The 11,679-nt window shown below is 41.9% G+C and overlaps 1 long non-coding RNA gene across 1 annotated transcript; it reads right to left on the bottom strand.

Moving 5' to 3' along the window:
- Positions 1–3,088: 3,088 nt before the first annotated feature.
- Positions 3,089–10,766, bottom strand: LOC121932156. Its single transcript, XR_006104277.1, has 4 exons — positions 10,577–10,766; positions 6,946–7,023; positions 6,712–6,795; positions 3,089–3,178 (listed from the first exon to the last, which is right to left on the bottom strand). It is a non-coding gene; the product is annotated as an uncharacterized LOC121932156 (long non-coding RNA).
- Between the last annotated feature and the right edge of the window lie 913 nt (positions 10,767–11,679).

The raw sequence follows: 11,679 nt of genomic DNA on the forward strand, positions 1-11,679 counted from the left end.
TTTAAATTGTCGTTCCTGCCGCCGCGTTCGTAAACCCGAAAATCCTTCGTAAAGCCGAAAAAAAGCCATCAGGCGCTAATAGCGAAAGCCGCGATTTCGTGCGAAAAAAAAAGCGCCCGTAAAGTCACCAAAAATTTGGTTCGTAAACCCGGAAATAACCTTCGTGACTCCGGAACAGTTTTTTTTCTATGTGATTTTTTTCGTACCACCGGAAATTTCGTATTAAGGAGCGGCGCATTCGTATCTCCCGGGCTGTACCAACTGTATCGTTTTAGGCGGACTTTTATTGTATCATTCCAATGAAGGAGAGTTTAGGCAGGTAATTAATTCTGCTGCTGGAGAACTCTAGCCCACACCACTGAACTAGAACATTAGAGGTCTTTGAGCAAAGAAATCTAGTAGTCAATAAAGCTATAACCCCAGAGTTCCCTATGGCTCTGACAGCAAATGGGCAAGTATATGCTCTCTAAAGAGCAACTGGGAGACTGATGTGCAACATGAGGGATGCTTGAGCCCTCAATAGACCCTTATCCTCCAGTGCAATTGAAACTAGTTATATGGTGGTTATTGAATCTCCCAAGCAACGCTGGATTCCCTAGCTAGTACTGTTATAAAACACACTAACTGATTGGGAACCTTAGTTCAAATGCACAACCATTTTGAAAGGTCTTATTATTATTTTCATAATCCTGGATCATGACAACATTTGGTCTTTGTCATGTTCATTGTTGGAATAATAAGGGGAATTAATTGATTCTGACTATGCCTGAATTGAGCAACTTTCTATAAACCAGTAAGAGCAACTGGAAGATTATTTTTTTAAAATAATGCTATAAATAATTATAACATAAATTAATTAACCTTGCAATCATACCATAACCTACCTCATTCTTGTGAAAACATTCTGATATATAGCAAAGGGAAACCATGCAGGAATGCTCATGTTATAATCACCTCATTCCAGTTTATTTTGTGCCTTCTTGCTCCAAGTTTTTTGAATTCGTGGACGAGGGCGCTGAGGATTCTTGCAGTAAAGTACTTTCTGCTTTAGAGCTACCAAAGGAAATAATTTTCATTTTTATTCTTCTGCATCACCATTTGCCAGCCCCCCACTAACACCAAGTACAATGGCTCAGATAAACAACCCATTCTGGGAACTGCTGAGTGGACACTTCAAGTTTCAAACCAGATGTGAATTTCACCTTTTTAAATTCCAGTAAGTGACGCCTAATTGATAGTAAAGCTTTGGCTGGAATCCTGTTGGTTTAGTTGGTAGGCCAGTGTACAGTAGTTTTTCGAGCAGGCCACAGCAACAGCAGATATGGAGACAGCAGGAAAGACATCTCCACTAGGAGTAAAAGGCCTGTTACAGGCAGCCAAAATAAAGCTGCTTCGAGTCACACAGTGGAGGTATGGTGTTCAATGATGCATGCATCCAAGAGTCCAGAAGCCACACCAAACCATGCTCCAGTCTGGAGCGGGCTTTTGGTGCAACTTCTGGACTCTTAGGACGTCATTGAAACACCATACCTCCACTGTGACTCGAAGCAGCTTTATTTTGGCTGTCTGTAACAGGCCAAAGCTGCCCTGTCAGCTCCTAAGCAGCTTTGGAGGACAACTTTATCTCTTGACAGAGATGGCTTTGCTGACAGTCCCCTCTTCATTGCAGCTCCCACAGCCATTGAAATACTCAGTCACACCACCTCCTCCTTCTCCTTTACTGGTGCAGTTACACTAGTCCATAGGAACGTGGCCTAAATTACCTATTTAAATTAACAAGACCCTCTACTATAGAGCTGAGAATCACAAGATGTTTTTATCTGAAATGAGCCTGAAATTAAAAGCTACTATCTCTTCATCTCGCTATCTGCCATCAAACCTGATTAAGGACTCACTAAACACACAGAAAGCATCAGGCCTGGTTAGTATTTGAATGGGAAACTACAAGGAATAAGAGGTGTTGTAGCTATATTTCAGAGGAGAGCAATGGCAAACCACCTCTAAGTATTCCTTCATAGGGAAAACCCTATGAAAAGTATGTGGTTGGCAAAAGTTGACAGGTGACTTGAAGGCATGGGTGCACAGACTTGCACAAAGGTGCCTTGCAGCTGGATGGGTTCTCACTTTTTAGTTTGAGACACTGGGGCATTTTTTGTTTGTTTTGTTTATACTAAAATTACCTCTGTTTATAGTTAGTGGGTACTCTACTCAGATTAACTGTGGTGTCCAGTTTTCCTAAACAGAAAAAACAGTTTTAACCCCATAGGTTCGCCACCCATTATCCACTGGAAATTACTTTTAACATTAGCATCTTTTGACTGTGATCTTACTTGTGATTGTAATTACAAGGACAGAGCACCATAATCGTAGTTACAATTGATGATGCTCCTGCAAAACTGACTTTTGCAGCCTGACAGCATCCTGGATGAAATGTTTCTTTGATGCTGGAAATCATGGGGTGCCTTGAGGACAGACAACTGGAGTTCCTTGAGTTCCTACCACAACTGCTTATCCCAAGTCACTCCATTACTGTGAGCATGTTGCATACATCATTTCCCAATGCCCCCCCCCCCCCCATCTCCAGTGCCTCTGAAACACTTTAGGTGGTGTACTAGCATCATGTGAAGGTAAGTTTTGGGGGACATTTGATCTCATTCAAAACTGTAAATGTGAATTCCCAGCAGTCACAATATCCTAAGTCCAGCAGTTACAATATTATAACTACTAAACAGGATGCCAGCTTTTACTTTTAAGTAATTTAATTTAATTAATTTAATTAATTTAAGTTAATTCATCTTACATTTGATATCTAACCAGCAGGGCCTGACAAATACAGTGGCTAGCTTTCAACCCTAGAAGCAAACAGGTCCTTGATGTGTCATTTATTCAGGTTTTTTAATATGTATTTTCCTTTTCATTTACAATCATTTATATTTTTATACAACTATGCACACCAAGAGAGTCCCTTAAATATGTAGAAACCACCCCCTTATTCTGTATGGCCTTGTTTCACTTCCCAAGTAACAGGCCCTCTATCACCTTAGTTCACTTTAGAAGAATGATGAAGTCTTATATACATTTATTCTCACCCGTGCTGCTTTCAGTTTCTCTCTCATTCGTTCTCTCACAGAAGTCTCAAGAAAGCTTGATTCTGAGGCAGATGGAGTTGGAGGCAAGCCTACAGTAGTTAATTTATTATTATTACTTCTATTGATGTTATTACAGCATGTAAATATGCAAAATAAATGTAATTAAAGTGCTTGGTTCCACAATACATAACAGTCATGGGAGACTGCGGACACAAAAGGAAGTGGACACAACATGGGGAGACAGTGCTTAAAAGGTGACACAATGTAGACTGAGAGGATCCTCCAAGTATTTGTGCTGGTCAGGAAAACAAGGTGAGTCAGAGCTGTCACCTTCCCCCTTTGGAGAACCGGATAGGAATCCTAGACCAGTGGTTCTTAATTTGATGTCTGCAGACCCCTGGGGAGCTGCAATGTCCTCACAGAGGGTCTACAAAGGCTCAAAGAAATGTTAACTTTTACAGTTAAAATAGGTAAATTCTTGCCCAGTGGCATGTACTGACTGGTGGACACAAGAGCCAGGTGACTGAAGGGTAGCTCACTTCCTATGCTTAGTGATCCTGCAAATCCAACTTGAAATGGTGCTGTGGCTGGTTATTGTCCTTCAGTTTTTGCTGGTGACTAATTTCCAAAATAAAAGAGAAAGAAAGGTGCCAGAAACTACAACCTTCTGACCTGGGAAGTCCTTCGTCTGTGATCTCAGATGTGTGGAAATGGGTAGCGATCAGGCAAACAGGGCTTGAAAAGATACTCTGCCTATGCTCAAATGCTGTTTCCTTTTCCCCTATGCTTTCATTTATTTGCAAAGGTTGAGCTTGTGAAGAAATAAAACACTCCCAGTGCTGCTTTGTAAGTACTCTGTCTCTCTCTCTCTGTGTTTGTATATGAAAATGCGAATATTTCATTTTTGTCTGTCTACGCTGAGAAAGGGTCCTAGAACCTACCAAGGTCCTAGAGCCATTTGGATTATTTTGGGAGCAGAGAATCAGGGTTTTACTGCTGGAGATTTGGGGAACACTGAGAGCATTTTAAGGGTGAATTGAAAGCAGGAAAAAGTTGGGTGTCTTTGGATATCTTCTGCACCCAGAGGCCCAGGCTGGGTGATAGGCAATGATTGTGGCTTACCACTGTTACTACAGGAAACAAATTGTGGTAAAACTTAATGCTTGTTGACTCAGGAGGAATTCACTGAAGGCTATTCCAGAGTAAGAGTGTGTAGGATTTCAGCGCCAATGCAATTGCTTCAAGAATCTGTCTTATGTAAACTCTGTGCTTTGATGAACTATGAAGTTTCCAAAGTGTGGATCATATTTCACTGTGGAGAGTGACTATTTAGTAAAGATTCCTATTTCTGAATTTACCAAAGGCAGTGCTTATTTTTTTGTTGTTTATTTATTAAGTAAAGGTGTTGCAGTTGCCAGCTTTCCAAGTCAGTTCTGCAGCTATACCTTTGGGAATCACTGACATACATTCACCTGTTTGTTTGATGCAGATCAAGCTTCTGTTTAAACTACATCCTTGATGAGCAACTTTAAATAAATATTTGATACACTTTGACTTTAGGATTTAAAAGGAGTTCAGTCTTGGTGTTCCACATATATTTAAAGAACATCCATGGTGAAGAAAAGGTTAAGAATCACTGTCCTAGATTCCTGTGTCCCTAGCCAACAGCTAGAGTTGTGATCCCACACATAATGGATCCATTATGAATTTGAAAAAATTGGTTTCCTTCTACATCTACCTCTTGATACTTTCCCCCATGTCTTTGTGAAAGGTCATATGTGGCAATAACGTCTTGATGGTAAGATTATGATGGAAACAATTACCTAGAGGAATATCCTTCTCTGGCCATCTACAAAAAGATAATGGAGATCTATCTGCTGGGGATGTTTTAGCTACAGAGTCTGCATTGAGCAGGAGAGACTTTCACAAACACAAGCAAAAGGAGCACCATTCAGAGAGGTCTTCCTTACAAAAGGAGATCCTTGAAGATTGGGAAAGGACAGACGGACATTTTGTCTCCTTTCCTTAAAATGAGTCAAGAACAACGAACAAGATTTCTTTCTGACAAACTGTAAGCACTCACTAGTTTTTATATGAGAACTTGCATGAACCCCTAAAATGTTAAAGTTCATAAAACTGTACTAAGGCACAACCTATGTGAACATCTTAACAGCAATCATACAAAAAGGGAATGAATGACACAATGTTTTCATCTATCTGCATTTATCATGGGAATAGCTGTCAAAGACTAAAACACCACTTCCTCATTATTCACAGCTGTTTTCTATTCACCATTAGTCTGCCTGATTAGTGGATTTAAATAGTGCCAATGTCTTGGAGTTGAAAGGGTAGTTCTGAATCCAAGAGAGAGCAAAGATTAAACAAAGGGAAATGAGAGGTTTTTGCCAAAGGATGTAAAAAGAAAACAAAACTGAGGAAAATATTGAACAGGACTCAGAGGAGAAAGAAACTATCTTGTAATTGTTAGTCATTCCATGGATGTAATTTTAAATGTACACTGTCAGACCAGTATGGATATTAAAAAATAAATATTAGGTTGAATGGCTCTTGGGGACATTAGTAAAGTCTGCACATGCTGAGATTTTTTTTCCTCTCCCCCTGCCCACAAAGCTGTCTTGAGACAATGCCCAGTCTTCAGAAATATGATGATCAAGTTATAGCTTTTAAGCAAAACAGAAAAGCAAAGTAAAGGCATTCATAGGAGAGCAGACAAAAGACTTTAGGAAGGCTTAAAGAGATCAAGATGAATAGACCTATCTTAATATGAGTAGATTCCTCTCCTTCAAGGCATGCAATTCCTCCTTACAGGTAACAAGTAGACTTTGGATCTCATATGTCATCTGTGACATAGCATATAATAAAATGGATGTTCTACAGTCAGTGTGTGAGGGCTGCCTGAAACACAAGTGCTCAATAGAGCCTCACAGAAATATTTCTATGCAATTAAGAGTAAATGCATTACAGAAGATCTACATAACTTTGGAGTAGTAGCCACAGTGCCTAAATGGAGTCTCTCTGTTCGCTACCAATATCTCATGCTCCTGAATAAACAAGGGAAAGTATCACACCATCTGTTTCTGAGATTTTCAGGGGTCTCTCGATGGTCACCCATTGATTCAAAACACTGAATTAAGTTTAGTCTTGACATGTTGAGATATCTAGTACAGCCAGGGAAACCCAGTTTAATCCATTCTCCAAAGAAAGATGCACAAAATAAAGAATTTATCTGCAATCTCTCAACAATCTGGCACCATAAACAAATGTCATATGTGGTTTAGGATGATTTTTGCACACTGTTCCGGGAAAAAAAATAACACTGATATGTTTATATTCCATTTTATGAAAAGCAATTCTGCCCTTTGTGATCCTAGAGAAAAAAGCTTGGCAGCATATGCCTTTCTTGTTGAAGAAATGGGGGAAATGGGCATATTTTTAAAATCTGTATATTCACTTTATTTGTTTCCCTGATTTTTAGCTACATAATATATTACATACTGTACTTTAGTTTACATTAAAAAGTAGTACTGAGTCCCTCCTCACACCTACTGGAGTGTCAGCAGTGACTCAGAGAGAAAGAGAGAGGCATGACTGGAGCACTTACTGCGTGGTGCCTGGACACTTGTAGCTGCCATGGTACATCAATGTAGCCAGCGCCCTTAAATGGTGCTTGTCCTGGCTCTGCCACCTAAAAGACAGATTGGGAAAGAAGCAGGTAGTAAAAACTGCCAAGGGATTAACAGTAAGGATCTCAGATGTTGCTGGTCCCAGATGAAATGGGACCAGTGTTAATTTCTGAGCATGCACGGATGTGTCTCACATACAAATTGTCACTAACCCGCAAGAAATCCGATTGTGTGACTTCTCAGTGCTGCAGAAATATTCATGTATCTCCAGATCCTGAAAAATGTGAACTCTTTACATGGAATATAAACACAAGAAACAAGCAGAGAGGTTAGACTGGTGCCCTCCTTGCTATTCTTTCATAGGCGTGTGAAATTTTGGCAGAACTTCGAGGTCTGGCTGCTTGCATAGGGCGGGAAGGGCTTTTCATGTGTTGTGTTGTTCATGTGTTGTTGTTTTTTATGGTTATGCTTTTAACTACTTTTAATTTTATTGGCAGTTTAACTGTATTTTTAACTTTCACATGATGTGCAATTTTAGCCACATCTGCTTGAACATTTGTAAGTTGTCTTGAGTCCCAAACTGAGAAAAAGGTGGGATATACAGAAGAAAATATGGTACTAGCAGCAGTAGTAGTTTTGTTCACTAAGATTTCTGAAGATGTATCCATATGCGCCTTTTAAAAAGCACAACTGTCCCAGCTCAATCAAATCATTGAGGCCACTGTCCCCCGCAAAAAGGGGTGACTATGTCTTAAGTGAAGCTGAAGCTTTCATGGCCAGCATCCATAGTTTTTTTGGTGGGTTTTTCGGGTTATGTGGCCATGTTCTATAAGACTTTATTCCTGACATTTCATCAGCATCTGTGGCTGGTATCTTCAGAGAAAGGCGTCTCTGAAGATATCAGCCACAGATGCTGGCGAAATGTCAAGAATAAACTCTTCTAGAACATGGCCACATAGCCCGAAAAACCCAGAAAAAACTATGTCTTAAGTGTTGTCACTACCAGTAAACATTTTAGCATTTATTAACGTCAGAAGCCTTTAATGAAGTGTGCAAACAGAGCCCCACTTTGTACATGACCTGTTACTCTTAATCACTATCCCCATTATCACCATCAATAAGTGTGCCATTCTTCTCTTGGGAAAACTCCTCCTCTAGGTCACTGATCCTATAACAGAAACCAGCTATTAAAACTCAGTAGTTGGGCTGTTATGAAAAGCCAACTCTGAGAGCAACTCACACCCCTCTTTAGTCATTTGTACCCACTGGTCACTTCCAATGTATTTTATATACATAAAAGTATCCATCTCAACGTAGCTTGAAACAGCTTGATACAGGGAAGAAAAGTTATACTGTACACTTGTCAGAGATGGACACATTGTCCTCCTGCCCCAGCGTCTGATCTTCCATGGCACCAAGGTACCTAACTATCCCCAAACCCTTGGAAATGCTGGGAATGCCTGTTAAATGACTTTTTTACCCAATGTATGCCTGTGGTGGGTGTGTGAACACACAAACTCTATAAGAGGAATTGATTCTATCCCTGGAAGTACCCTCTGCAACTTCAAACAATATTGACTAAAGATGACATATACTTACATATAAAGTAAAGCAAACCAGTCCTTTAAAGAGCATATAATCCTCTTGTGCACATCTCTAGGGTCCTCTTAGCATGTATACAACACCTCAGTCTATATCTACACTGCAGAAATAATGCAGTTTGACACAGCATTAACTGCCATGGCTCAATGCTGTGGAATCCTGGGATTTGTAGTTTGTTGTAGCATCAGAGCTCTTTCACAGAGAAGATTAAATATCTCACAAAACTACAAATCCCAGAATTCTGAAGCCATGGCAGTTAAACAGGTGTCAAACTCCATTATTTCTGCAGTACAGACGCAGCCTCTGATGACTGGTTTTCGTTATATGGATCTAACAGTCAATTAAAACATTCATTTTCTTATATTATTATACATTTGGTTCAAGCAGAAATCAACAGGGCCTACACAACCAAGTTGCATGTATCCCCTGCTCATGCCTTTATAGAATCATAGAGTTGGAAGAGACCACAAGGGTCTTCCAGTCCACCCCCTGCCATGCAGGAACTCTCAGTCAAAGCATCCCCAACAGAGCCTCTGCTTAAAGACCTCCAGGGAAGGAGACTCCACTGCTCTCTGAGGCAGTGCGTTCCACTGTCAAACAGATCCGTCAGGAAGTTCCTTCTAATGTTGAGGTGGAATCTCTTTTCCTGTAGCTTGCATCCACTGTTCCGGGTCCTGTTCTCTGGAGCAGCAGAAATCAAGCTTGCTCCCTTCTCAATATGGCATCCCTTTAAATATTTAAACAGGGCTATCATATCACCTCTTAACCTTCTCTTCTCCAGGCTAAACATCCCCAGCTCCCTAAGTCATTCCTCATAGGGCATAGTTTCCAGACCCTTCACCATTTTAGTTGCCCTCCTTTGGACACGCTTGTTTCTCAACATCCTTTTTGAATTGTGGTGCCCAAAACTGGACACAATATTCAAAGTGAGGCCTGACCAAAGCAGAATAGAGTAGCACTATTACTTCTCTTGATCTAGACACTATACTTCTATTGATGCAGCCTAGAATCACATTGGCCTTTTTAGCTGCCGCATCACACTGTTGACTCATGTTCAACTTGTGGTCTACTTGGACTCCCAGATCCCCTTCACATGTAGTCATAGAATCATAGAGTTGGAAGAGACCACAAGGGCCATCCAGTCCAACCCCCTGCCATGCAGGAAATCCCAATCAAAGCATCCCCGACAGATGGCCATCCAGCCTCTGCTTAAAGACATCCAAGGAAGGAGACTCCACTACACTCCGAGGGAGTTTGTTCCACTGTCAAACAGCCCTTACTGTCAGGAAGTTCCTCCTTCTTTTAAGCCAGATGTCCCCCATCCTGTTTCTATGCATTTCATTTTTCTGCCCCAAAGTGCAATACCTTACATTTCTGTATGTTGAATATGTGTTAGCAGAGGGAGCCTTGGAAATCTGACTTCTGAAACCAAACACACCAAACCAAACTGTTGTTCGTTATTGTTGTGTGCCTTCCAAGTCATTTTAGACTTATGGCGACCCTAAGGTGATCCTACTTATCGTCTTTTACTGGCAAGTTTCTTCAGAGGGGGATTTGCCATTGCCACTGCCATCCTCCTCTGAGTCAGAGAGTGTGTGACTTGCTCAAACTCAGGGTGACCAGACTACCCAAAATGCAGAGGAAAATATGCAAAATCAGGACCATTTTTTAAAAAAAATGTAAAGCACAACCAAGGGAAAATAGCAATAGCAATAGCAAGTGCATTTCTACACTGCTTACTGACATAAGTAAGTCAGTGGTTCCCAAACTGTGCCCTTGAATAGATGTTGGACTTCAGTTCCCAGAAGCCTCAGCCATGTTGGCCAATAGCCTGGGTTTCTGGGAGCTGAAGTCCAAAAAAATCCCCTTAAAGAGCACAGTTTGGGGACCACTGCATTAAAAAGATTTTGGACTCCAGCTCCCAGAAGCCTCAGCCATGTTGGCCAATAGCATGGGATGCTGGGAGCTGAAGTCCAAAATCCCAGAAAGAGCACAGTCTAGGGACCACAGTGTGAAAACCTAAAAACAGCCTTAGAAATTGCTTCTTAGCCATGCTGCCCAAAATGGAGGGCATTGTGGGACGCCTCCTGGGCAGAATGTATTAAAAGGGAGGCAACTCTGCTCACCCCAGGGGTCTCCATAGCCAAAACCTAGTCTACTCAAATGCATACGTCTCCCCCCACCCCCAAACAAAGACAGTGGTTCATTCCAGTCGCCTCCCGCTCTGTTGTTGGAACGTACCTTTTGAGTGGAAGAGGGGGGAGAAAGGGAGTTAGTGATTTAATTGTCCCCCAAGGCTAGCTGGAGGGAGTCTGTAAATGCAACCTGCAAAGGGGCTGCAAGGGAGCTTTGCAATTGCAGTGGCTTCGGCTCAGCGCCTCACAGGCCAGAGCTTGGCAACCAGGGGAGGAGAGTTGGCCAGCTGCCGCGGCTGCGCTGGTCCCAGCCCCTTAGTTAGCTCTGCAAGGACCCAATGGAGGGCGGAACAAGCCCTGGGACCCGCCCCTGCTCGGCCTCCCCATCCCATAGGGAAGCATTGGGGGATACTTGCCCATAAGGAAGCATTGGGGGATATTTGCCCATAGGAAAGCATTGGGGGATATTTGCCCATAGGGAAGCATTGGGGAATATTTGCCCATAGGGAAGTATTGGGGGATATTTGCCCATAAGAAAGCATTGGGGGATATTTGCCCATAAGAAAGCATTGGGGAATATTTGCCCATAGGGAAGCATTGGGGGATATTTGCCCATAGGGAAGCATTGGGGGATACTTGCCCATAGGGAAGCATTGGGCAAGTAATGTTTCCCTACGGGCGAATGATTCCCAATGTTTCCCTATGGACAAATATTCTGCAATGCTTCTCAGCGGGCAAATGTTCTCCCCCAGTGCTTCCCTATGGGCAAAGTACTGCCGTTTATCTTAGTACATCCCTCCCCAAACAGCCTCCATTTAGAGCATGGCTGAGAAGTCTATGAGTGTTGTTAGCTTTTCTGGGGTCATCTCCTCCATGGTTTGTTTCTTGCACCACCGACATTTTGTGGTGGGCCTTGTCGTCCTTTGTGGGGAGGACACACCTGCACCCTTCTCTTCCAAAGGCCCAGATGTTTTAGTGGGAATTTTTTTAAAAAGCCTGACCTTGCCTTTGTTTGCATTGGTTTTTTTTTTTTAGGCCTTCCTCTGCAACAGGCAAAACAACAACAACCCCAAACCCCACCTTGCCTACAAAGAAGGAAATAAAGGGGGGGACAAGGTGCACCACAAAATGTAGGCCCTTCCAAGGGGGAAAAATGGAGGATATATGACCAAATTAAAATTCAGAGCACTCCTAGAAATAGAAGCTTGT

Source organism: Sceloporus undulatus, chromosome 5 (assembly GCF_019175285.1).
Source record: "Sceloporus undulatus isolate JIND9_A2432 ecotype Alabama chromosome 5, SceUnd_v1.1, whole genome shotgun sequence".
Lineage (NCBI taxonomy): Eukaryota > Metazoa > Chordata > Lepidosauria > Squamata > Phrynosomatidae > Sceloporus > Sceloporus undulatus.